Source organism: Heterodontus francisci, chromosome 1, assembly GCF_036365525.1.
Source record: "Heterodontus francisci isolate sHetFra1 chromosome 1, sHetFra1.hap1, whole genome shotgun sequence".
In the NCBI taxonomy this organism is placed as follows: domain Eukaryota; kingdom Metazoa; phylum Chordata; class Chondrichthyes; order Heterodontiformes; family Heterodontidae; genus Heterodontus; species Heterodontus francisci.
Window position 1 is genome coordinate 223,712,380 of NC_090371.1, and position 22,628 is coordinate 223,735,007.

Consider the following 22,628-nt stretch of genomic DNA (forward strand, 5'->3'; position numbering starts at 1 on the left):
CCCTCATCAATCTTCTTTGTTACTTCCTCAAAAAATTCCATCAAGTTGGTAAGACACGACCTACCCTTAACAAATCCATGCTGACTATCCCTAACTAATCTGTGCCTTTCTAAGTGGCAGTTTGTCGTATCTCACACAATTGATTCTAATAATTTGCCCACCACCGAGGTCAGACCGACTGGTCTATAATTATTTGGCCTATCCCTTGCACCTTTTTAAACAATGGTACAATGTTCACAGACCTTCAATCCTCTGGTACCTAGCCTGTATCTAGTTAGGATTTGAAGATGATCCTCAGCGCTTCCGCAATTTCCTCCTTATCCTGAATAAGATATCAATAATAGCTCCAATGAATAGCTAAAGCTTACTGAGAATGATAAAACCAAAAAAGTGTGAAATAAGCAATCTGGAAGCCAGCATGTCTCCTAGCAAATGTGGCAAAAAGAGATACACTGATCTGGCAGGAAAGGACAGAGCGTACAAACCTTAGAGTGCGCCAGCAGATAAGACTACAGGTTATGAAAATAAGAAAACAGAATTAAAGGTACTCTATCTGAATGCACACAGCATTCGCAACAAGTTAGATTAAATGATGGCACAAATGAAGGTATTTGCCATTACAGAGATGTGGCTGCAGGGAGACCAAGGCTTGGAACTGAATGTCCAAGGATATTTGACATTTAGGAAGGATAGGCGAAAAGTAAAAGGAGGTGGGATAGCACTGTTAATCAAGGATGAGATCAATACATTCGTGAAGGAGGATCTTAGTTTGAAAGATCAAGATGTTTGGGGGGAGTTAAGAAACAGCAAGGAGAAGCAAACATTGGTTGGAGTTACTTATAGGCCAAACAGTAGTGGTAATGTAGGGCACGGTATAAATCAGGAAATTAGAAGCACATGTAACAAGGGTAATACAGTAATCATGGGGGACATAAATTTACAAATAGACTGGGTAAACCTAATTACCACTAATGCTGTGGAGGACGAATTCCTGGAGTGTATACAAGATAGTTTTCTGGAACAGTATTGTTGAGGAACCAACTAGAAAGCAAGCTATTTTAGATCTAGTATTGTGCAATGAGAAAGGACTAATTAATAATCTCGTTGTAAAGGAGCCTCCAGGGAAAAGTGACCATAATATAAAATTTTACATTAAGTTCAATCTGAAACTAGGGTCTTAAATCTAAACAAAGGAAATTATGAAGGTATGAGGGGCATATTGGCTGTGGCAGATTGGGAAACTACATTCAAAGGTATGACGGTAGACAGGCAATGGCATTTAAAGAATTAATACATGGTTTACATTCCTTTGAGGCACAAAAACCCAGCAAGAATAGTGATCCAATCATGGCCAACAGGAGAAGTTAAAGACTCTAGTAGATCAAAGGCTTATAAAGTTACCAAAAAGTAGTAAGCTTGAGGATTGAGAGCATTTTAGAATTCAACAATGGAGGATCAAGAAACTGATAAAGAAAGGGACCATAGACTATGAAAGTAAACTAGTGAGAATAAGAATGGACTGTAAAATCTTCTACAGGTATGTAAAAAGGAAAAGATTAGCAAAGACAAATGTGGGCCCACTACACGCAGAGACAGGAGAGTTTATAATGGGGAATAACGAAATGGCAGAGAAACTAAACAAATACCTTCGGTTGAATTTTACGTCCCCCCCAAAGAGCAGGAAGGTGGCAGGGGGTTCGGGGGTGGTTGGGAGGGGGGGGCCCTTCCTTACCTGCTCCCGCCTCCGCTGGCACTTTAAGCCGGGTGGCGGCGCCAAAAAACGGCCCGCCACCCCAGGCCAATCAAGGCCCTTAAGTGATCACCTAACGGCCACTTAAGGGCCTCCGCCCACCACCACTGGGATTTTACCATTGTCAGGCGAGCGTCTCAGGCCCGAGAAAAGCTGCCTGACAAAAGCAGGCAGCTCTCTGACGGCCTCGGTGGGGTGGGGGGGAGGCCCTTCTGATCAGGCACCCTGTGCCCGATGGAGGGCCGCCCCCACTGCCCCAACCACCCCCAAAAACCCCACCCCAATTGAACACCCTTACCTCGCCAGGGCCTGACTGATCACCCCCGGCGAGGCAATGGAAACTTACCTTAGTTCCGGGGCTCCCTGACATCTTCTGTAGGCTGGGCTGCCGTCCCAGCAGTGGCCATGCTCCCGGTGATTGGCCGACAGCTCTATTAGGTGGGACTTCCTGCCTCAAGCGGGTGGAATCCCACCTCAGATCAATTAAAGGCCGGAGTCCCACAAAATATGGGTCGGATCCCCAGGCCAGGTGCAAGTGGGTTTGCCACCGACTTTTCAGTCGGTGGACGGCTCCCGTCTGTCTAGGGTGAAATCCCAGCCCTTGTGTCTGTCCTCATAGAGGAACATACAAAAAACCTCCCAGGAATACTAGAGAACCAAGGGACTAATGAGAATGAGGAACTGAAAGAAATTAGTATTCGTGAAAAAGTAGTACTGGAGAAATTAATGGCACTGGAAGTTGATAAATTCCCTGAGTCTGATGATCTAATCCCAGAGTGTTGAAAGAGGTGGCTTTATAGATGGTGGGTGCGTTGGTGGTCATCTTCCAAAATTCTATAGATTCTGAAACGGTTCCTGCAGATTGGAAGGTAGCAAATGTAACCCCACTATTTACGAAAGGAGGAAGATAGAAAACAAGGAACTACAGATCTGTTAGCCTGACATCAGTAGTAGGAAAAATGCTAGAATCTTTTATAAAGAATGTGATAACTGGAAACTTAGAAAAAATAGTAGGATTGGGCAGAGTCAACATGGATTTATGAAAGGAAATCATGTTTGACAAACCTGTTATGAGTTTTGTGAGGATGTAACTAGCAGAATAGATAAGAGGGGAACCAGTGGATGTGTAATTACATTTTCAGAAGGCTTTTGATAAGGTCCCATATAGGAGGATAGAAAACAAAATTAGAGCCCATGGGATTCGGGGTAATATACTGGTATGAATTGAGGATTGGATAACAGACAGAAACTAGAGATTAGGAATAAATGGGTAATTTTCAGGTTGGCGGACTGACTAGTAGGGTACTGCAAGGATCAGTGCTTGGGTCCCAGCTATTCACAATCTATATCATGGACTTGGTTATGGGGACCGAATGTAATATTTACATTTTTGCTGAGGACACAAAACTAGGTGGGAATGTGAATTGTGAGGAGGATGCAAACAGGCTTCAAGGGGAATTAGACAGGCTACGTGAGTGGGCAAGAACATGTCAGATGGAATATAATGTGGAAAAATGTGAAGTTATCCACTTTGGTCGGAAAAACAGAAATGTAGAGTATTTCTGAAATGGTGAGAGATTGTGAAGTGTTGATGTCCAAAGGGACCTGGGTGTCCTTGTTCATAAGTCACTGAAAGCTAACATGCAGGTGCAGAAAACAATTGGGAAGGCAGACGGTATGCTGGCCTTTAGTGCAAGAGGATTTGAGTCCAGGAGTAAAGAAGTCTTGTTGCAATTGTATAGAGCCCTGGTGAGACAACACCTGGAATATTGTGTACAGTTTTGGTCTCCTTACCTAAGGAAGGATATACTTGCCATAGAGGGAGTGCAGCGAAGGTTTCACCAGACTGATCCCTAGGATGGCGGGACTGTCCTATGAGGAAAAATTGAGGAGACAGGGCCTTTATTCTCTAGAGTTCAGAGGAATGAGAGGTGATCTCAGTGAAGCACACAAAATTCTTGCAGGACTCAACAGGGTAGATGCAGGAAGGATGTTTCCCCTGGTTGGGGGGGGTCTAGAACCAGGGGACACAGTCTCAAAATAAGAGGTAGGCCATGTAGGACTAAGATGAGGAGGAATTTCTTCACTCAGAGGGTGGCGAATCTTTGAAATTTTCTACCACAGAGTACTGTGGAGGCTCAGTCATTGAATATGTTGTCATGCTAGGCCCCCACCTGCCAAGAATGAGGCACATCAATTTTGTCATGAACATTGATTTTTAACTGTTGTTGGAGCGAGGAAATGACTTGTTAAACAGATCAGCCGTGGCTGGAACAAAACATTTACATACTAACAGACATCGAAGGTGAGGAAGTGCATTCCAGGGCCTGCTACGGAGGATACAATCCACAAGGGCCAGGACGGGTTAGACCAGCTGGTCACATGACTAACTGGCTGTTCCAGGGTTTTCATTTGAACTGGGTTTGAACTCAGAAAGACTGTTTCCTCCTAGATTGAGAAGATCTCTCCGGTCTGCTCCCATCTCTTTCTCATGGAACTCCAAATCCACTGAAGACACATGAACCCCAAGAGAGAAAAGTCTCCTACAGCGAACAAGGCTTAAGAAGAATACTGGGCCCCAACGAAAAGTAAGATCTACCTACAATCAAGGACTCTACAGTGAGCTCAAACAACCGTAACAAAAACTCTTCAGATATTGCCTGAAACTTTTCCACTTTATTTTTCTTCTGCTCTTTTCCGTTTCTATTTGCATGTGTGTATCACGTATGTGTGCTAGCGTGGGTTTGTCGTGTATTTGTAAGCTTCAACCGAATTAGAGTTTAAGTTTAATACATTTCAATCGTTCTTCTTTAAACCTAAGAAAACCTGTTTGTGCTAGTTTCTTTGCCTTATAATTAGAAAGCGGTGAACAAGGATTCACCAAGGGTGAGCTAAAAACACAGTGTGTTTCAAATTAAAACCTGTTACGGTAAGACCAGGTGAAGGCTGAGAGGGACTCGTAGACACCTTCCTCACCGGGTCCTAACAATCTTCAAGGCAGAGCTCGATAATTTCTAGATATTCAAGATATCAAGGGATGTGGGAATAGTGTTGTAAAATGGTGTTGTGAACATACGAATTAGGAGCAGAAGTAGGCCATTTGGCCCCTCTATCCTGCTCCGCCATTCAATAAGATCATAGCTGATCTGCTCATGCCTCGAATTCTACACTTCCATCTACCCCGATAACCTTTGATTCCATTGCCTAATAAGAATCTATCTACCTCCGCCTTAAAAATATTCAGTGACCCCACCTCCACCACCTTCTGAGGCAGAGAATTCCAAAGTCGCACAACTCTCTGAGAGAAAAAAGTTCTCCTCATCTCTGTCTTAAAAGGCCGACCCCTAATTTTAAAACAGTGTCCCCTAGTTCTGGACTCACCCACAAGAGGAAACACCCTTTCCACATCCACCTTGTCAAGACTGTTCAGGATCTTATATACTTCAATCAAGTCTCCCCTCTTCTAAACTCCAGTGAAAACAAGCCCAGTCTGTCCAACCTTTCCTCATAAGACAACCCGCTCATTCCAGGTATCAATCTAGTAAACCTCTCTGAACCGCCTCCAACGCATTTACATCCTTCCTTAAATAAGGAGACCAAAACTGCACACAGTATTCGAGATGTGGTCTCACCAATGCCTCTTGTAATAAAGGATTGTAAAAAGTTGAGGCCCCAGCACAGACCGCTGCGGGACTCTACTCATCACATCCTGCCAATCAGAAAAGGACCCATTTATGCAAACTCTATGTTTTCTGCCAGCCAGCCAGCCAATCTTCTATCCATGCTAAAATGTTACCCACTACACCAGAGCTCCTACTTCGCATAATAAGCTTTTATGTGGCACCTTGTCAAATGGCTTCTGGAAATCCAGAAGTGCGTCAATGGGCTCCCCTTTATCCACAGCGTATGTTACTCCTTCAAAGAACTCCAATAAATTGGTTAAACATGATTTCCCTTTCACAAAACTATGCTGACTATTCCCGATTACCTTGAGTTTTTCTAAGTCCCCAGCTATAGCCTGCTTAATGATCGATTCTAACACCTTCCCCACAAGACATCAAGCTAACTGGCCTATTGTTATGTTTTTTGCCTCCCCCCCCCCCCTCCCCCCTCACCCTTCTTGAATAGAGGGGTTGTATTTGCTACTTTCCAGTCTGTTGGAACCTTTCGTTGAGGCACAAGATCATCCATTATCTAGTTGAATGGCGGAGCAGGCTCGAGGGGCCGACTGGCCCACTCCTGCTCTTATTTTCTATGTTCCTATGATTTAGGGAACTTAGCTGAAAGCCTCTTTTTATACACCTTCAGGAACTCCTATAACAATCCCTGCAAGTTTTATTGGTGGCTCCAGGACTGGGGATTTACTGATTTTAAGTTACAAAGGCAGGCCCAAATAATGCTATCAGAGCACAACTCTCACATTGTAATTATTCCCTTGCTTGCCTTGTGCACACAACTGTCCTGAACGGAGAAAAAAATTGTCAGTGAAAAACGCAACTGCGTGAAGAGTTCAGGAATGGTACACTGAATACACAAACGCAGTTATGACCCCTACCCTGCACATGCTTACCATCCCCGTAGAGCTCCAGGTTTTTTAGTTTGTATTAATTCTTGAATCAGTGATCCAAGATACATTTTTATATTGAATGTTAAAAAATGAAATAAAAACAACCTAAGCAATTCTACAAGTTCTTTTGTCCCTACTGTACACGACAGGGTGTAGGAAAACTGGCCATCCTGGAAACACTGCGGGTAATCCAGAAAAGCTTCAAGGAGTTGATCTGGGAACTCCTGCAAACAACCAAAGGTTTTCACATATACCTGGTACAGCAGAGGCTTCCAATTAAGACATTGGTTCCAGAATGGACTTTCCCTCTCAAAACTGCAGACTAATAGACAACTTAGTCTGATATATTCCTTTCATAGATTAGATTAACAACTGGAAAACAAATTTGAGCAGTGACTATCCAGCTGCTTTTCTTATGATTTATACACTAGCAAAGCAGAAAGGAGTTTAACATCAGTTGTGGGCAAGCTACTAGAATCAGCCATTAGGGATAAAGTGACTAAGCACTGGAACAAATACAGTCCGGAATGGCTTGGTTAAGGGTAAGTCATGACTGACTAATTAAGTTGAATTTTTTGAAGGTACTACTAAGTTAGATAAGGGATTATCTATGGAAGTTTTCCGAATGGAAAGGAAGAAAGACTTGCATTTATATTATGCCTTTTACAATCGCAGGAGGTCTTAAGGTGCATTGCAGTCAATGAAGTACTTTTGAGGTGTAATCGCTGTTTTAATGTAGAGGATGCAGTGGCCGATTTGTGTACAGCATGGTTCCACAAACAGCATCATGATAATGACCACATAATCTGTCTTAAAAGATGTTGGTTGAGGAATAAATATTGATTAGGTTTAAAAATAGTTCCACAGGAGCTTTTAGAGCCATCTGAGAGGATAGTCGGGGATTCAGTTTAATGGTCCGAATTTTGTGTTGAGAATAAAGGTAAGGCTGACAACACTTGCCCTTATAGCGAGTAAATGAGACAGTAACTTCCAGGGTCTGCACATCACTGTTAAATGTGGAATTTCAGAAGTTGTTGTCTGAGTCCCCCTTCTCCCCCACAGGCTACACTATACTGGTATCTCGTTAATAACTGGCATCGAAATGCATGTAAGGGCATGAAGTTGCTATGCTTATCCACAAAGTTTCCCATTAAACACATCAGAAAAGGTTAGAGCTGGTCATAATTATTGTCAAACAACCTCTCTGGCACTGAAAATTTTATTTTATAAGCATGGAATCTCATTCCTTCAGAATTTAATTAGTGTTGAAGACTTAATTTTTTACTTCCTGTATCTTTTATCTCTCTCCCTTAGTCCCATCTTTCTTTCCTTTTCTTTATTTCACTTTCTGTACATGATTTAAATCTAATTTATACTTCTTGGCTGAGACTGTATATCTCAGTGAGGATTCCTCAGTCTGATTGGCTGAAGAGCCATGCTGTCGCTTGCTCTGCTCACACATGTCACGGATCCCCTGTAGAGTGTGCCACACTGGATTAGACATCCTGCGACAGGAATGTGCTGCTCAAAAGCCTGCAAATGTTTGTGGGCAGCTGTAAGTGTAGTGAATGGCGAGTGCTGATTCTTTGCTGCTGACTGCAAAATATGAGCCAATGTGTTTTCCAAAAGATTGCACCTCACTGTTGCAGGACACCCTCACTGTTGCACTGGAGCATCAGCCAAGATTTTGTGCTCAAGTCCCTGGAGTGGGACTTGAACGCGCAACCTCTGACACTGAGGTGATAGTGCTAGCACTGAGCCACGGCTAATACCTTAACTTCCAGAATGCATTTGATAAGATTCCATGCAAGGGATTTTTCGCAAAAAGTAAAGCATTCGAAAATTGGAGGTACTCTTGACTTGGTTTGGAAATTGGTTAGGAGACAGAAAGTGGTGATAATGTGTATGTACTCTGATTGGCGGGATGTGACCAGTGATGTTCCCCAGGCATCTCTTCTTGGGCCTCAACTTTACATCATATTTATTAATGACTTGGAAGAAGGAATAACGACACTAAATTAGGAGAGACAGTGGGTAATGCAGATGGGAACAGATGTTGCAAAGGAACAGAGACAGATTAAGTAAGTGGGAAAAGTACTTTAAACAACCATAATCAAAGTTATAAATGACATCCAGTATTAATTGTGTATTATTTGTATTTAATTGTATGCAGGTGGTGGCAGTAACTTGGGATTCACTTGTTCATCTATTCATAGGAACTGTGAGGGTTGGGTTAGGAGGTGCATATTTATAAAGTGTATCTCTGTAAAAAAAATGCTTATAAAAGTGTGCAAAGATTGTCTCAAGTTCTATCCTTCATCACCTGGCTTTCTGGAACAGAATATGGTAGCAGAGGAAGTTTGGAAACGAAGGTGAAGTTTGGAAACAAAAAATTTTGCAGACAGAAAACTAAAATTCTTGTGGCCATTGTGGAAAATGGCAAAAAGCAAGTGTAAATGTTTTCAGAGTCTGTACAATATGACCAGTGGACGAATGAAGTGGATATGTGGACACGGGTTACATCCCTACCAAAAGGAAAACAAGGTATGGCCTTGACTTTGTCGCTTCCTACGAGAAGTAGCAGAAGTAAAGTATTTTGTGAGATGAATGCCTGTTAGTTGGATAATTATGAAAGTTTTGGACTTTCTGTTAGAGTTTTTGGATGAAATCTACAAGAAAGTTGTTCCGTTAAATGTCTGTGAGGCATGGTCAGAACTTTGATAGATTTTGGAAAACAGATGGTCATTCCATGGAAGAATTTATCATGGACTTTAACAGATTGTATGAAAGATTGATGAAATTCAATTTGGGGATACCTGAATCAGTACTAGTGTTTACATTACAGTATTGTGCTAAGGTGTCTCATATAGACCAACAACTGGTTCTTATTGTTGTTCAGTTCTTAGAGAAGGAGACCCTGTTTGATCAGATGTCTGCTGCCTTAAAAAAGTCCTGGTGGAACAGTTCCTTCAACCTTCATGGAACAAATAAGACATTCCACGGTGGCATGAAGAATAAAAGATACAGTGATTGCCAGACTTTGAAATAAACCTGATACCAGATGCAGGCGTCCATAAAACAGTAAGATTGAAGACATGCAGAGTGAGGATGAAGGCACCTTTAGCAGATCTGGCTATCACAGCAGATGACAAAATTGGAACAAAAATGGGTGAACGAATCCCAGGAATGCCCAAGGAACAGTTAATAGGTGGTTCAGATTTGGTTCCTATATCATTATGTGTTGAACTGCCCGAGGTGAAGAGGCAAAGTCCTTGAAATGAAACATGAAGAAGAGAATTCTGAAGAAGAAGATGAAGATAATGATGAATCCAAACATCCAAAGTAATGAATGTGTTAGTCAGGGACTTTCTTAATTGTGCAGTACTAGATAGTGCTTGTACTTGAACAGTATGTGGGACAGATTGGTTAAAATGTTATCTTGATTCACTAAGTAGTGAGGATCGATATAAGGTTAAGGAATATAAAAGTATTACTTGTTTTAGGGTTGGTGATAACAACACATTGAGGTCAACACTAAAGAGAGTTGTAATTCCATTTAAAATAGCTAGAGTAAACCATTTTATCAGTATTGATATAGTTTCTAATAAGATACTTATGCTGTTGAGTAAAGCTTCCATGAAAAAGGTGCAATGATACTTGACATGGAACATGATAAGGCAATTATTTTTGGAAAGTCAATTGAGTCAGGCCATTGTAGTATCCCTTTAACAAAACTTGATGGCCAGAATTTTAGGCCCACCCCCACCCCCCTGGAGCAGGCTGGGAGGTAGAGGGGACATAAAATCATGTGGGAGGTTGGGATTGCCATGCCCATTGCCTACCTGCTCCCACTGCTATTTTACCAGTACCAGGTGAGATGACAAATAGCCTGCCTGCCTCAGGCTAACTAAGGCTGTTAAGTGGCCAATTAAAATACCAGCGCTGGACGGGCATTTCACATGAGGAGGCTGTTGAGTAATACTTGGTGATCTCCTTGCGGATGGTGGGGGGAGGGGGGAACAGCCCTCCTGATTGAGCACCCTGTGCCCCATAGAGGACCCCACCAGCAGCACGGGCTGCCCCTCTAAAACTACCCCCCTGCCGTGCTCTGTGACTCCCACCCCCCTCGTTGGGGCCCAGACGATTGTCCCCATTGAGGCCTGAACCCCATTTTCCATTTTGAAGGACGATGTCCATTGTCCTCTTCCGGCTGCGTGCAGTCCCAGCAGTGGCTACTGCTCCCAGTGGCGCTGCCCGGACTAAAGCCCTCTGATTAGCCAGCAGTTCTTGGAGGCAGGACAAGTTTTACTGGAAGGCACCTATCTGTGAATAATCACAGCAGGGGTTATTTTGACTTGGGGAAATGTTTACAAAGAAGTGACAGGTCAAAATTTATAGAGGTCAGAAGATTTGACTGCTGAAATGTTTTTAGTTGCAGTTTGACCTGTTAAAAAGACAGTTCATTTTTGCCTACAAAGAAGACCCAGCTCATCTTTCTCTTTAAAAGGAACCCTGCATTTCCAGTGGGTCAGTTTCCTATTTCCAACAGTATTTGAAGAATCCCTGCATATTTGAAGAAACCCTGCATGTCGAAAGTGTGAGAACTGAAAACCCTTGTTGCTGCATTTCTTGGAAAGCCTACCTAAATTGATCTTCAACATCGCCTGAAAAGAACTATTCTAGGTAGATCCCAGTGTCAACCGTCTATATGCATTCGGGATGCCAAACCAAAACCAAGGACAAGCACACTGCCTAGTTTTTTTTTGTTTTCTTTGTAACAGCGTTGTAAACAACAATCCTTTTTTATTTTCCCAGTTAACTGGAGTATGTGTGTGTGCGTGAGGGGCTAAGATAGATAAGGGGCTTTGATATTTCGATTTGTGTGTGTATGTTTTACTTCATTATTGGTTAAGAATTGTGTTATAATAAACTGATAATTTTGTTGTTTATTAAAGGAACCTGGTTGGTGTGTTTTATTCTGGAAAAAAATAGAAAAATAGAGTATGTGATTGACATATATCTGTAAGTGGGAAAATTTGAATATATGTTGTGACCTGTGGAGATGTGGGACTAGAGTAAACAGTGCACTCCACCTGCCTCGGTCATAACAATTATCTGAAGGGAAAAGATTTGCAGAGCTATATGAAAAAGGCAAGGGAGTGGGACTAGCTGAGTTGCTCTTTCAGAGAGCTGGCATGGACACTGTGGGCCAAATGGCCTCCTGTGTTGTAACAATTCTATTATTCCATGTCATGGCCAGACACTCTCACCTCACCTCTGAAATTCAGCACTTTTGTCCCTGTGTGGACCAAGGGTGTAATGAGGTCTGGAGGTGAGTGGCCCTGGCAGAACCCAAACTGAGCATTGGTGAGCTGGCAAGATGGATACAGAACTGGCTCGGTCATAGAAGACAGTGGGTAGCAGTGGAAGGGTGCTTTTCTGAATGGAGGCATGTGACTAGTGGTGTTCCGCAGGGATCAGTGCTGGGACCTTTGCTGTTTGTAGTATATATAAATGATTTGGAGGAAAATGTAGCTGGTCTGATTAGTAAGTTTGCAGACGACACAAAGGTTGGTGGAGTTGCGGGTAGTGTTGAGGATTGTCAGAGGATACAGCAGGATGTAGATTGGTTGGAGACTTGGGCGGAGAAATGGCAGATGGAGTTTAATCCGGACAAATGTGAGGTAATGCATTTTGGAAGGTCTAATGCAGGTGGGAAGTATACAGTAAATGGCAGAACCGTTAGGAGTATTGACAGGCAGAGAGATCTGGGCGTACAGGTCCACAGGTCACTGAAAGTGGCAACGCAGATGGATAAGGTAGTCAAGAAAGCATACGGCATGCTTGCCTTCATGCTGGTTGGGGCATAGAGTATAAAAATTGGCAAGTCATGCTGCAGTTGTACAGAACTTTAGTTAGACCACACTTAGAATATTGCGTGCAATTCTGGTCGCCACACTACCAGAAGGATGTGGAGGCTTTGGAGAGGGTACAGAAGAGGTTTACCAGGATGTTGCCTGGTCTGGAGGGCATAGCTATCAGGAGCGGTTGGAAAAACTCGGATTGTTTTCACTGGAATGACGGAGGTGGAGGGGCGACATGATAGAGGTTTACAAATTTATGAGCGGCATGGACACAGTGGATAGTCAGAAGCTTTTTCCCAGGGTGGAAGAGTCAGTTACTAGGGGACATAGGTTTAAGGTGCGAGGGGCAAAGTTTAGAGGGGATGTGCGAGGCAAGTTCTTTACACAGAGGGTGGTGAGTGCCTGGAACTTGCTGCCGGGGGAGGTGGTGGAAGCAGGTATGATAGCGACGTTTAAGAGGCATCTTGACAAATACATGAATAGGATGGGAATAGAGGGATACGGTCCCCGGAAGTGCAGAAGGTTTTAGTTTAGGCAAGCATCAAGATCGGCGCAGGCTTGGAGGGCCAAATGGCCTGTTCCTGTGCTGTACTGTTCTTTGTTCTTTGTTATTGCTGTTTGGTAGCACCATCGATGACACCTTCCATCACTTTGATAATGATTGAGTACGCTATTGGGACGATAGTTAGCGAGATTGGATTTGTCCTGCTTTTTGTGGACAGGACATATCTGAACAATTATCTGGGTAAATGCCAGTGTTGTAGCTGGACTGGAACAGCTTGGCTAGGGGCACAGCTAGATCTGGAGCACAAGTCTTCTGTGCTACTGCCGGGATGTTGTTAAGGCCCATAGCCTTTGCAGTATAGTGTTACGACCTGGTGAGAAAGGTGTCTAGGGGTCCCTCTCAGCCTTCACCTGGTCTTAATGTAACTGTGGTTTTTAGCTCCCCCTTGGTGAATCCTTGTTCCCCGCTTTCCAATTGTAAGGCAAAGAAACCAGCACAAATAGGTTTTCTTAGGTTTAAAGAAGAAAACTTGAAATGTATTAAACTTAGACTCTAATTCAGTTAACGCCTACGGATACACGATGCGCCCACGCTAGCATGCATACGTGATATACACATGCAAATAAAGACAGAAAAGAGCAGAAGAAAAATAAAGTGGAGAAGTGAGAGGCAATATCTGGAGTTTTTGTTCCGGTTCTTTGAGCTCACTGAAGAGTCTTTAATTGTAGGTAGATCTTGTTTTTAGTTGAGGCCCAGTATTCTTCTTAAACCTTGTTTGCTGTCGAAGACTTTTCTCTCTTGGGTTCATGTGTCTTCAGTGGATTCAGAAGCTTGTGAAAAAGAGATGGGAGCAGACAGGAGAAATCTTCTCAGTCCCGGAGGAAGCAGACACTGAGTTCAAACGGGTTGTACAATTCAGAAAAACCCAGGTTGCCAAGCAGGTTAGTCATGTGACTAACTGGTCTAACCACGTCTTGGATTGTATCACCTTAGCAGTTTCTGGAATGCTCCTCTTACACACAATACCTGGTGATCAAGGTCCATTGTGAGTTGAATGTGTGAGGGAATGGTTCTTTGTTCTTCCAAGCACCGTCTGTTAATATGCAAATGTATTTTCCAGCCACGGCTGATCTGTTTAACAAGTCCTTTCTTCACTCCAGTAAGTTTAAAATTAATTTTATGACAAAATTAATGTGCCTCATTCTGGCAGGTGGGAGCCTAGCATGACAATAGGGTTAGTTCAGCCGCTACTTGACATCATGTGAAGTGAATCAAATTGGCTGATGACTGGCATCTGTCATGCTGTTGACCTCAGGAGGAGGCCAAGGTGGACCATCCACTCAGCACTTCTGGCTGATGATGTTTGCAAATACTTCAGCCTGTCTTTTGCACTGGTGTGGTGGGCTTCCCCATCATTGAGGTTGGGGATGTTTGTAGAGCTTCCTCCTCAGGTTAGTTGTTTAATTGCCCACCGCCATTCCTGACTGGATGTGGCAGGGCTGTTGAATCTGCTTCTAGTCAGGCAGTGAATTCCAGTTCATAACAACTCACTACATTAAGAAAAATTCTCGTTTCCCCTCTGCTTCGTTTGCCAATTATCTTAAATCTGTGTCCTCTGGTTTCAGTCTGATCGATTGAATGTGTTATCACTTAGGTGCTTCTTCTGTTTAGCAGGCATGTAGTCCTGTGCTCTGCTTCACCGGGTTGGCATCTCATTTTTAGATATGCTGCTGGCATGCTAATACAATAGTCTTCCTGTGCTAGTAGGTACTGCAATTACTTCTATTTTTTCTGCACATTACAATGATTTACATGCAAGGAGCCATGCTTTCACCATGGCTGAGATCTCAGATCTCAACTCAGGAAGGATATAGAAAGGATGCAATGTAGAGTCATCAGAATGATACTGGAGTCTAAAGACTTAAATTAAGAGGGCTGGTTGCTTAAACTTGGCTTGTATAGATGATTGAAGGCTGATCTTACTGTGTTGTTTAAAATGTTAAAAAGATTGGATAGGGTGGATAGGGAGAAACTATGTCCTCTGGTGGGGAATAAAGAAGAGGGGGACGTTGGGTGGAATCTTCTTGGCCCCACAAAGGTCGGTTTGGAGGTGGAACTGGGAGTAAATTGCAAAAGTTGCCATCAGGTCGGCTCCTTGACACATTACTGCCTCTGAGCAATCTTGCTGGAAGCAAGCTCTAAGCGATAATCCACTTACAGCCAATTAAGGACCCACTTAGGGCCAAAGTGCAGACACCGCTAGGATTCTCCTGGCGTCAGACTATCCCCCGATGAGTCAGGAGGCCAGCAGCAACTGAGAAGCAGCTTCCCGGTGGCTGGCCTGAGGGCCACAGGTCCCTCATCACACTGGCCCCATTATTAAGCTGCATGATTGCAAAGGATGGAGCCTGGGCCATGACCATTCCTGTCCAAGAGTTTCTGCTCCACTCCATACTGATGGCGTATTTTCAAATCTTCAGGAGGCTTTCGAGGGAATCTCCATCGTGAGGCTCTCTCATGCTCCCCTACCTGCCTCAGCATCGTCCAGCTCTCCCAGTGGGGTTCCCGCCCATCAAATGCTGCGGGCCCTCTGATTGGCCTCCTGCCTTGGGAACTCTCCCACCCTCCTTAATCATGCAGTGAACAAGGAGCTGGCCTCTTAATTGGCCGCCTCCCAAAAGAATTCCCCCTGTGCAGGTTCAGGACCCAGAAATGGTCCCAACACCTGAAATATTGCAAAGTGCACAAGATTCCACCCATCATTTAAAAATTAGAGCTGGGCTATTCAGAGCAAAATCAGGAGGACTTTTTCACGCAAATCGTAGTAGAAATTTGAGACTCCATTCCCCAAAAGACTGCATGCTAGGACAATTGGAGTTTTCAAGACTGAGAAAGATAGATTTTTGTTAGGTAAGGCAATCAAGCGATAGATTCATAGAATGTTGGAAGCCATCATGACATTGTGCCTGTGGCCCAACTATCCAGTTAGTCCTAGTTCCATGCTCGTTCTTCATAAACATACAGATCTTTCCTTTTCAAGTATTTATCCAATTTCCCTTTGAAAGTTGCTGTTGAATCTGCTTCTACCACTCTTTCAGGCAGTGAATTCCAGTTCATAACAACTCACTACATAAAAAAAATTCTCATTTCCCCTCTGATTCGTTTGCCAATTATCTTAAATCTGTGTCCTCTGGTTTCCAATCATTCTGCCTGTGGAAGCAGCTTCTCCTTATGGACGCTATCAAAACCCTCATAATTTTGATCACTGATATTACATTTTCCTTTAACCTGCTTTGATCTAAGGAGAACAGTCCCAGATTTTCTAGTCTCTATACATAACTGAAGTCCTGCATCCCTAGTACCATTTTTGGTAAATCTCTGCATTCTCTCCAAGTCCTTGACCCCCCCCCCCCCCTCCCCTTCCTTAAGTGTGGTGCCTCTCAGTTGTATCAAAATCACGATGAAAAACTAAAAAAAAAATGAAAGGTTCACCTGGCATCACTAGGCAACAGATTCAGAAGTGACAAAGTCACACCCAGCCCAGTTGACACTGCAAATTCCTCCTCCTGAGAGCTGTCCCACAGACAGTCAAGCAACAGCTTGATATAGTCATACAGAATCATACATTTCAGACAAAGTTGCACACTCATCCATCACCAGCTCTGTGTATTTCCTGTCCCATTGGCATTATCATTGCTGAACCCTCACCATCAACATCCTGTGGGTCACCCTTGACCAGAAATTTAACTGGACTAGCCATATAAATACTGTGACACAAGAGCAGGTCAGAGGCTGTATATTCTGTGGCAAGTAACTCCCTAAAGCCTTACCACCATCTACAAGGCACCATTCAGGAAGGAGTATGATGGAATACTCACCTGTTGCCTCGATGAGTGCAGCTCCAACACTCATGAAGCTTGACACCATCTAGGACAACGCAGCCCGCCGACCACCTTAAACATTCACTCCCTCCACCATAGGTAAACTGTGTCTGCCATGTGCACCATATGCAAGATGCACGGCAGCAACTGGCCAAGGCTTCGTTTATAACACTTCTACCACCTAAAAGGGGAGGGAAATAGGTAGGTTCATGGGAACACCACCACCGCTACATTCCCGTCTTAGTCACACGCCATCCTGACTTGAAAATAGATCACCATTCTTTCATTGTCACTGGGTCAGAATCCTGGAACTCCCTATCTAATAGCACTGTGGGCGTACCTTCACCACACAGACTGCAGTAGTTTAAGAAGGCACCAGCTTCTCAAGGGCAATTAGCAATGAGCAATAAATGCTGACTTGCCAGCGACGCCAAAATCCCATGAATGAATAAAATAATACTTAAAGCATTTGTATTATATTCCTGTGCCCTCTATTTTTCCCACAGGACTTGTTTATTTTAAATGGGTGAATACTTCCGTTGAAATAGCAGGTGGAGAAATGCTAATATCAGCCACAGTAGTTTCAACTTTTAAACAAGCAGAATGAACAGTCACAATATAGACAGGTGTAAACGAAGACTCAACACACGCACTAGGGATAGTAAATTTGATTACAAAATTTCAGTAACATGCCTGAAATTTTAGATATCACCTAAAAAAAAAACCTCATAAGATTCGGGGAAATTCGAGCGCAAATATGTTTGCTAAATAGGACTATAATAATTAAGGATTAAATCATACTTACTTGCAGCAGAGTGTTCTGTCTTATTGACCAGCAGTTAGATTATTGTTCAGTCATGATTGAGTAAAACAATGTCTGCAGCAACTTACTCTATTTAGGAGAAATGTGAAGTCAGTACTAAAGTTTACATGTCACTGATTATCAAACATTAACAAACCATAAACGAGTTAATTACAGCTCTCATCAAAGTTTAGTACAGCAACATGAGGACTTAGGACCAATCGATCAATAAAGAAGGAACTCACATTTAAAGGGCACCTTATTGCATCCTCAGAATGTTCATATCCAATGAATTACTTTTGAGGTCTCTTCACTGTTATCTAAGCAAATGTGGCAGCCAAATTGTGCACAGCAAAATTCCAGTTAATATATTTTTTAATTGCATTGGTTAGTTGTAAAACTGATATTTGGAGTTTTTGTGTGATGCAGGTTACTTACAGATCAAGCATTGTTGGCTTATTTGTAAGTTATATAGCTGGAGGTCAATGCCAGTTTTTAAAATATTTGAAGTTTATGATTCACTTTGCAATTTAAAAAATACAAAACATTGTTTACAGTTAGAATTGAGGGAAGTATTTTTTCTTGAATACTGAGGTAACTGCATAATTTAGTAAATTACAGTTTTTTTTAGTGATTATAGTATATTTTTGTTGCATTAGATTATTTACATTAAAATCCATTGAAACTGAAAATCCGTAGGGATAAACTTTCAAGTTTGAGGTTTTCCATGGAGATAGATTTATCTTTCCATAAATTACACTTGTATAATAATTACTATGAATTCTAGGGTATAAGTCTGCTTAAGTGTTTACAACCTGCATAGCTAGGTGTGTGAATGAAAAGTTGGATTTTAAAGAGTTTACATTCACATAATTTATGAATATTTTGATAAAAAGGTGCTTGGGGCAGGAATATATTAACACCATACTGTATTGGTACAATTAATTTTTTTTATTTAGCTGCAGAGTAAGGATGTCAGTATTGCTATTGGCAATTTGATATGTTTCTGGAACTACATGCACACATTGCATACAATGTTAACACCACAGTACCTAAATCGCTCCAAACCATGATTTTCTTCCATGTGTGGGACATTTATGGGAAGTTAAAATGCACCTCTTCTGCTTTAGTATAGCTTTTTGTTACAACATGCCATTGTCCACAAGAGGGGGCTGGAGTTTAGCTATTTAAATTACTAATTCAGCTACGGCAATAAAAAATAAAAACATAAACAGGCAAATATAGTTCCCATATTGAAGAAAGATGATCAAACCATACCTGGCAAATACTAATCTATTAGCTTGAACTCAATAATTGGAAAACTAGTGGAACCAAAAATCAGAAACATTCAGATGAAAATAAGCAAACAAATGACAGACAGCATTGTTTTCGAAATAGAACTTGACTGGCCTCAGACTTGTTTGAAGATGTGATATTCCAAACTGGTGGTGGATGCAGGAAACCCGTATTTAGTGTTCCTTTAATAAGTACCGTGTGAGAAGCTCCTTTACAAACTAAGGTCAGTGGTTACTCGAGGTATGACATGCCCATGGATTAGTAACGGGCAAAAAGAGAAGAAATTAGAAGTTATGCAAGCTGAGCAAGGTCATAATGGGTGAGGCAGTGTGTGGGGTGCTCCATAGGACCATACTGGAATGCCTCCCAATATTAAATGACATGAAATTGGAGTCTCAATGCAAGTTATTTAAATTTAGATACCAAGTTAGGGAAACAGTGGACTGAGGAAGGAAACAAGCCAGATCTTGCAAAGAAAGCTTGACAGGGTTTACTCAGGAATGATCAGTATTGACAAATGAAATACAGATAAGGTGCTCCATATTGAAAGTTAACTAGAGGGTACATGTACCCCATGGATGTGATAGAATTTGATGAGCAGGAAGTTGAAAGTGACATAGGGTTGTTTGAGTCATCAGTTAAGGGCGAAGGATTTCAATATATATGTTTTGTCAATCTGTGATTTTCCAATCGATTAAAATGAATGGTGGGGGTGCAGGAAATCACAGGTTGGTGAACACATAAGCAGAAAACCCATTCACCATGTCTACGCAGTTTGAGATTGTAATAAGCAAATACGATCTGGATGATATTGTCAAATCAAGTTAAGTTCAAATGGCAAAAATTGTGCCTTAGTCACTCTGCACTTGGTGTATAGAATCATAGAATCTTATAACACAGAAGGAGGGCATTCAGCCCACCATGCCTGTGCTGGCACTTTCAAGCTGTGCAATTAAGTTTCACATCCCAATAACCCTGCAGGATAGTCCTCTCTACATATTGTCCAGTTACCCTTTGAAAGTTCCTATGGAATCAGATTCTAGCACCCTTTCAGGGAGTGTGTTCTTAATCTTGATAAATCTCTGAGTGAAAACATTTCTCCTCATTTTCCTCTAGTTCTTTTGCCAATTATTTTAAATATTTGACCTCTAGTTACTGAGCCACTTACCAGAGGAAACATTTTTTCCCCTGCTTGCTCTGTGAAAACTCCTCATAATTTTGTATACCTTTATTAAATCTCTCTTTTGCTACTCTGCTGTAGGAAAACAATCCCAGCTTCTCCAAATGTCTCCACATAACTGAACTCCTGCATTCTTTGGTAAATCTCCACTGCACCCTCTTCAAGGCCTTGACTTCCTAACATGTGGCACCCAGAATTTGCCACAATACTACAGCTGACGCCTAACCACTGATTTGTAAAGGTTTAGCATGACTTTCATGTTTTTGTATTCAGTGCCCATTTATAAAGCCAAGTATCCCATATACTTTCTTAACTGCCTATTAACCTGCCCTGCTACCTTCAAGGATTTATGAATATGTACTCCCAGGTTTTTCTTCTCTTGCACCCCCATCAAAATAGTAATTTAGATTAAACTGCCTCTCCATGTTGTTCCTCCCAAAGTGCATTACTTCACACTTAATGCATTAAATTGCATCTCCCATGTGTCCGCCCATTTGACCAGCCTAGCTAAGTCCTCTTGAAGTCTGCTAATATCTTCCTCATTATTCACTACGTTGCAAAGCTTTGTATCATCCGCAGACTTTAAAACTGTACTCCTTGTATCCTGTAATCCCTGTACTCGATGTCATTTATCTATAACAAGAAAAGCATTGGTCCTAATTCAGACTTTTGAGATATCCCACTGCATACTTCTCTCCAGTCTGAACAACTTTCATTCACCACTACTTCCTGCCTCCTATCCCTTAACCAATTACATACTCAACTTAGCACTGTCCCTCTAATCTCAGGTACTTTATTTTCTGAATAAGTCTGTTATGTGATATTTTATCAAATGCCTTTTGAAAGTCCATATATACAACATCTGTTGCACTGTCTTCATCTGTTACTTCGTCAAAGAATTCAAATCAATTTAGTCAGACATTATTTGCCTTTAGCAATCTGGTGCTGGCTGACCCTTATTAACCTATACTTCTCCAAGTAAAAATTAACTTTGTCCTTGACAATAGTCTCCAGTAGTTTTCCTACCCCTGACATTAAACTGACTGGCCTGTAGTCACCAGGTTTATCCCTCTCAACTTTTTTGAACAAGGGTGCAACATTTGTAATCCTCGAGTCCCTTGACACCACTGCTACATCCAAGCAGGACTGAAAGATTTAGAACCATAGAAAAGTTACGGCACAGAAGGAGGCCATTCATCCTATTGTGTCTGCGCCGGCTGAAAAAACTAGCCGCCCAATCTAATCCCACCTTCCAGCACCTGGTCCGTAGCCTTGCAGGTTGCTCAGAACTTCTGCTATCTCCCCCTTGCTTCCCTCAGCAACCTAGGATGTATTCCAGCTGAACCGAGTGACTTGGTAATTTTGAGTGATGGCAACCTATTTAACACCTTCATTCTATCTATTTTTATCCTGTTCAATATCTCTGCTCCTGCTTCCTCTACTGTGACCTTAGCTTTATCCACTTTTATTTGAAGACAAAGATAAAGTACACATTCGGTACCTCAGTCATGCCCTCTGCCTCCACAAGAAGATTTTCACCATTCCTTTAACTATCCTGTTACTGTCTATATGTTTATAAAAGATTTTTGAGTCCTGTTTTATGTTACCTGCTCAGCTTTTTGCTCCCTCTTTATCCTCCTTATTTCAATTTCCCCCTGCAATCTTTATATTCTGTTTGGCTTTCTACTTTATTCTGAATCTGGCATTTGTAATAAACCTCTTTTTTCTGCTTTATTTTAGCCTCTATTTCCTTTGTCATCCTGGGAGCTCTAGCTTTGAATGCCCTGTTTTTTTTCTTTGTGGCAATATACTTGGTTTGAACCCAAATTATCTCTGATTTGAAGGCCTGCTATTGCTCATTTACTGTTTTCCTGGCCAATCTTTGTTTCCAGTCTTTTTCAAATCACTGAAATTGGCTCTCATCCAGTTGTAAACTTTGATTTTACTTTGTCCCTTTCCATAACTGCTTTAAACCTAATTATATTATGATTACTATTACCCAGATCTTCTTCCACTGAAACACACTCCAGTTGTCCTGCTTCATTCCCTAGAATTAGATCCAGTGCTGCTTCTTTCCTCATTGAGCTAGAAACATACTGATTAAGAAAGTTCTCTTCTACTCATTTTAGGAATTCTTAACCCTTCTTGGCTTTCATACTGTCTCCCCCCCCCCCCCCCCCCCCCACCCACCCCCAGTTTATATTAGGGTAGTTGAGGTCTCCTACTATTACTGTTCTATTATATTTTTATTTCTCTGATATTTGTCTGCAGATTTGCTGCTCCACATCCTCCTCATTATTTGAGGGTCTATAGTAAATGCCCAACAATGTAACAGCTCCTGTTCTGTTCCTTTTAGTTCCCATTCTTACCCATGTTTTAGCCAGGTCTCCATTATAGCCACTAAATTATAACCCCCAGGTGGCAACTTGTGCTTGCACCTCATCAACCTTATTTGTAACACTCCTCGTATTAACACACAAGCATTCCAACACTCTGCTAGTTTGCTTTACTTTTTCGCTCCATCTAATTCCTGCTCTTTCTACACTATTCTTTGTTCTGTTTGTCCCTCCTAGTTTTCTATGCACCTTTTCTCTCCTCTCTGCAGCTATATCCTGGTTTCCCTCCTTCTGCCAAATTAGTTTAAAACCCTCTCCTAACCTTCTCGGGAGGACATTGGTCTCAGCACTGTTCAGGTGCAACCCATCTGGCTTGTACAGGTCCCTCCTGCCCTACGAATAGTCTCAATGCTTCAGGAATGTGCAGCCTTTTCTCATGCACACTTC

General features: G+C 42.1%; 2 protein-coding genes across 17 annotated transcripts in view; one reads left to right on the forward strand and one right to left on the reverse strand.

The window, feature by feature from the left end:
• The window catches only part of idua (alpha-L-iduronidase), a 361,720-nt gene that overhangs the window by 39,381 nt on the left and 299,711 nt on the right, over positions 1 to 22,628 (forward strand). The window lies entirely within an intron of this gene.
• LOC137374992 (sulfate transporter-like) overlaps positions 1 to 22,628 on the reverse strand; it is a 282,625-nt gene that overhangs the window by 25,401 nt on the left and 234,596 nt on the right. For 13 of the 16 annotated variants that reach the window (XM_068041696.1, XM_068041690.1, XM_068041675.1 and 10 more), the window contains one exon: positions 17,373 to 17,459. The exons of 2 other annotated variants lie outside the window; for them this stretch is intronic. The gene's annotated coding sequence lies outside the window, so the exon portion shown is untranslated. Of the gene's footprint in view, positions 1 to 16,564; positions 16,743 to 17,372; positions 17,460 to 22,628 lie in introns of those variants that run through there. One more of the 16 variants, XM_068041716.1, reaches the window with a different exon arrangement.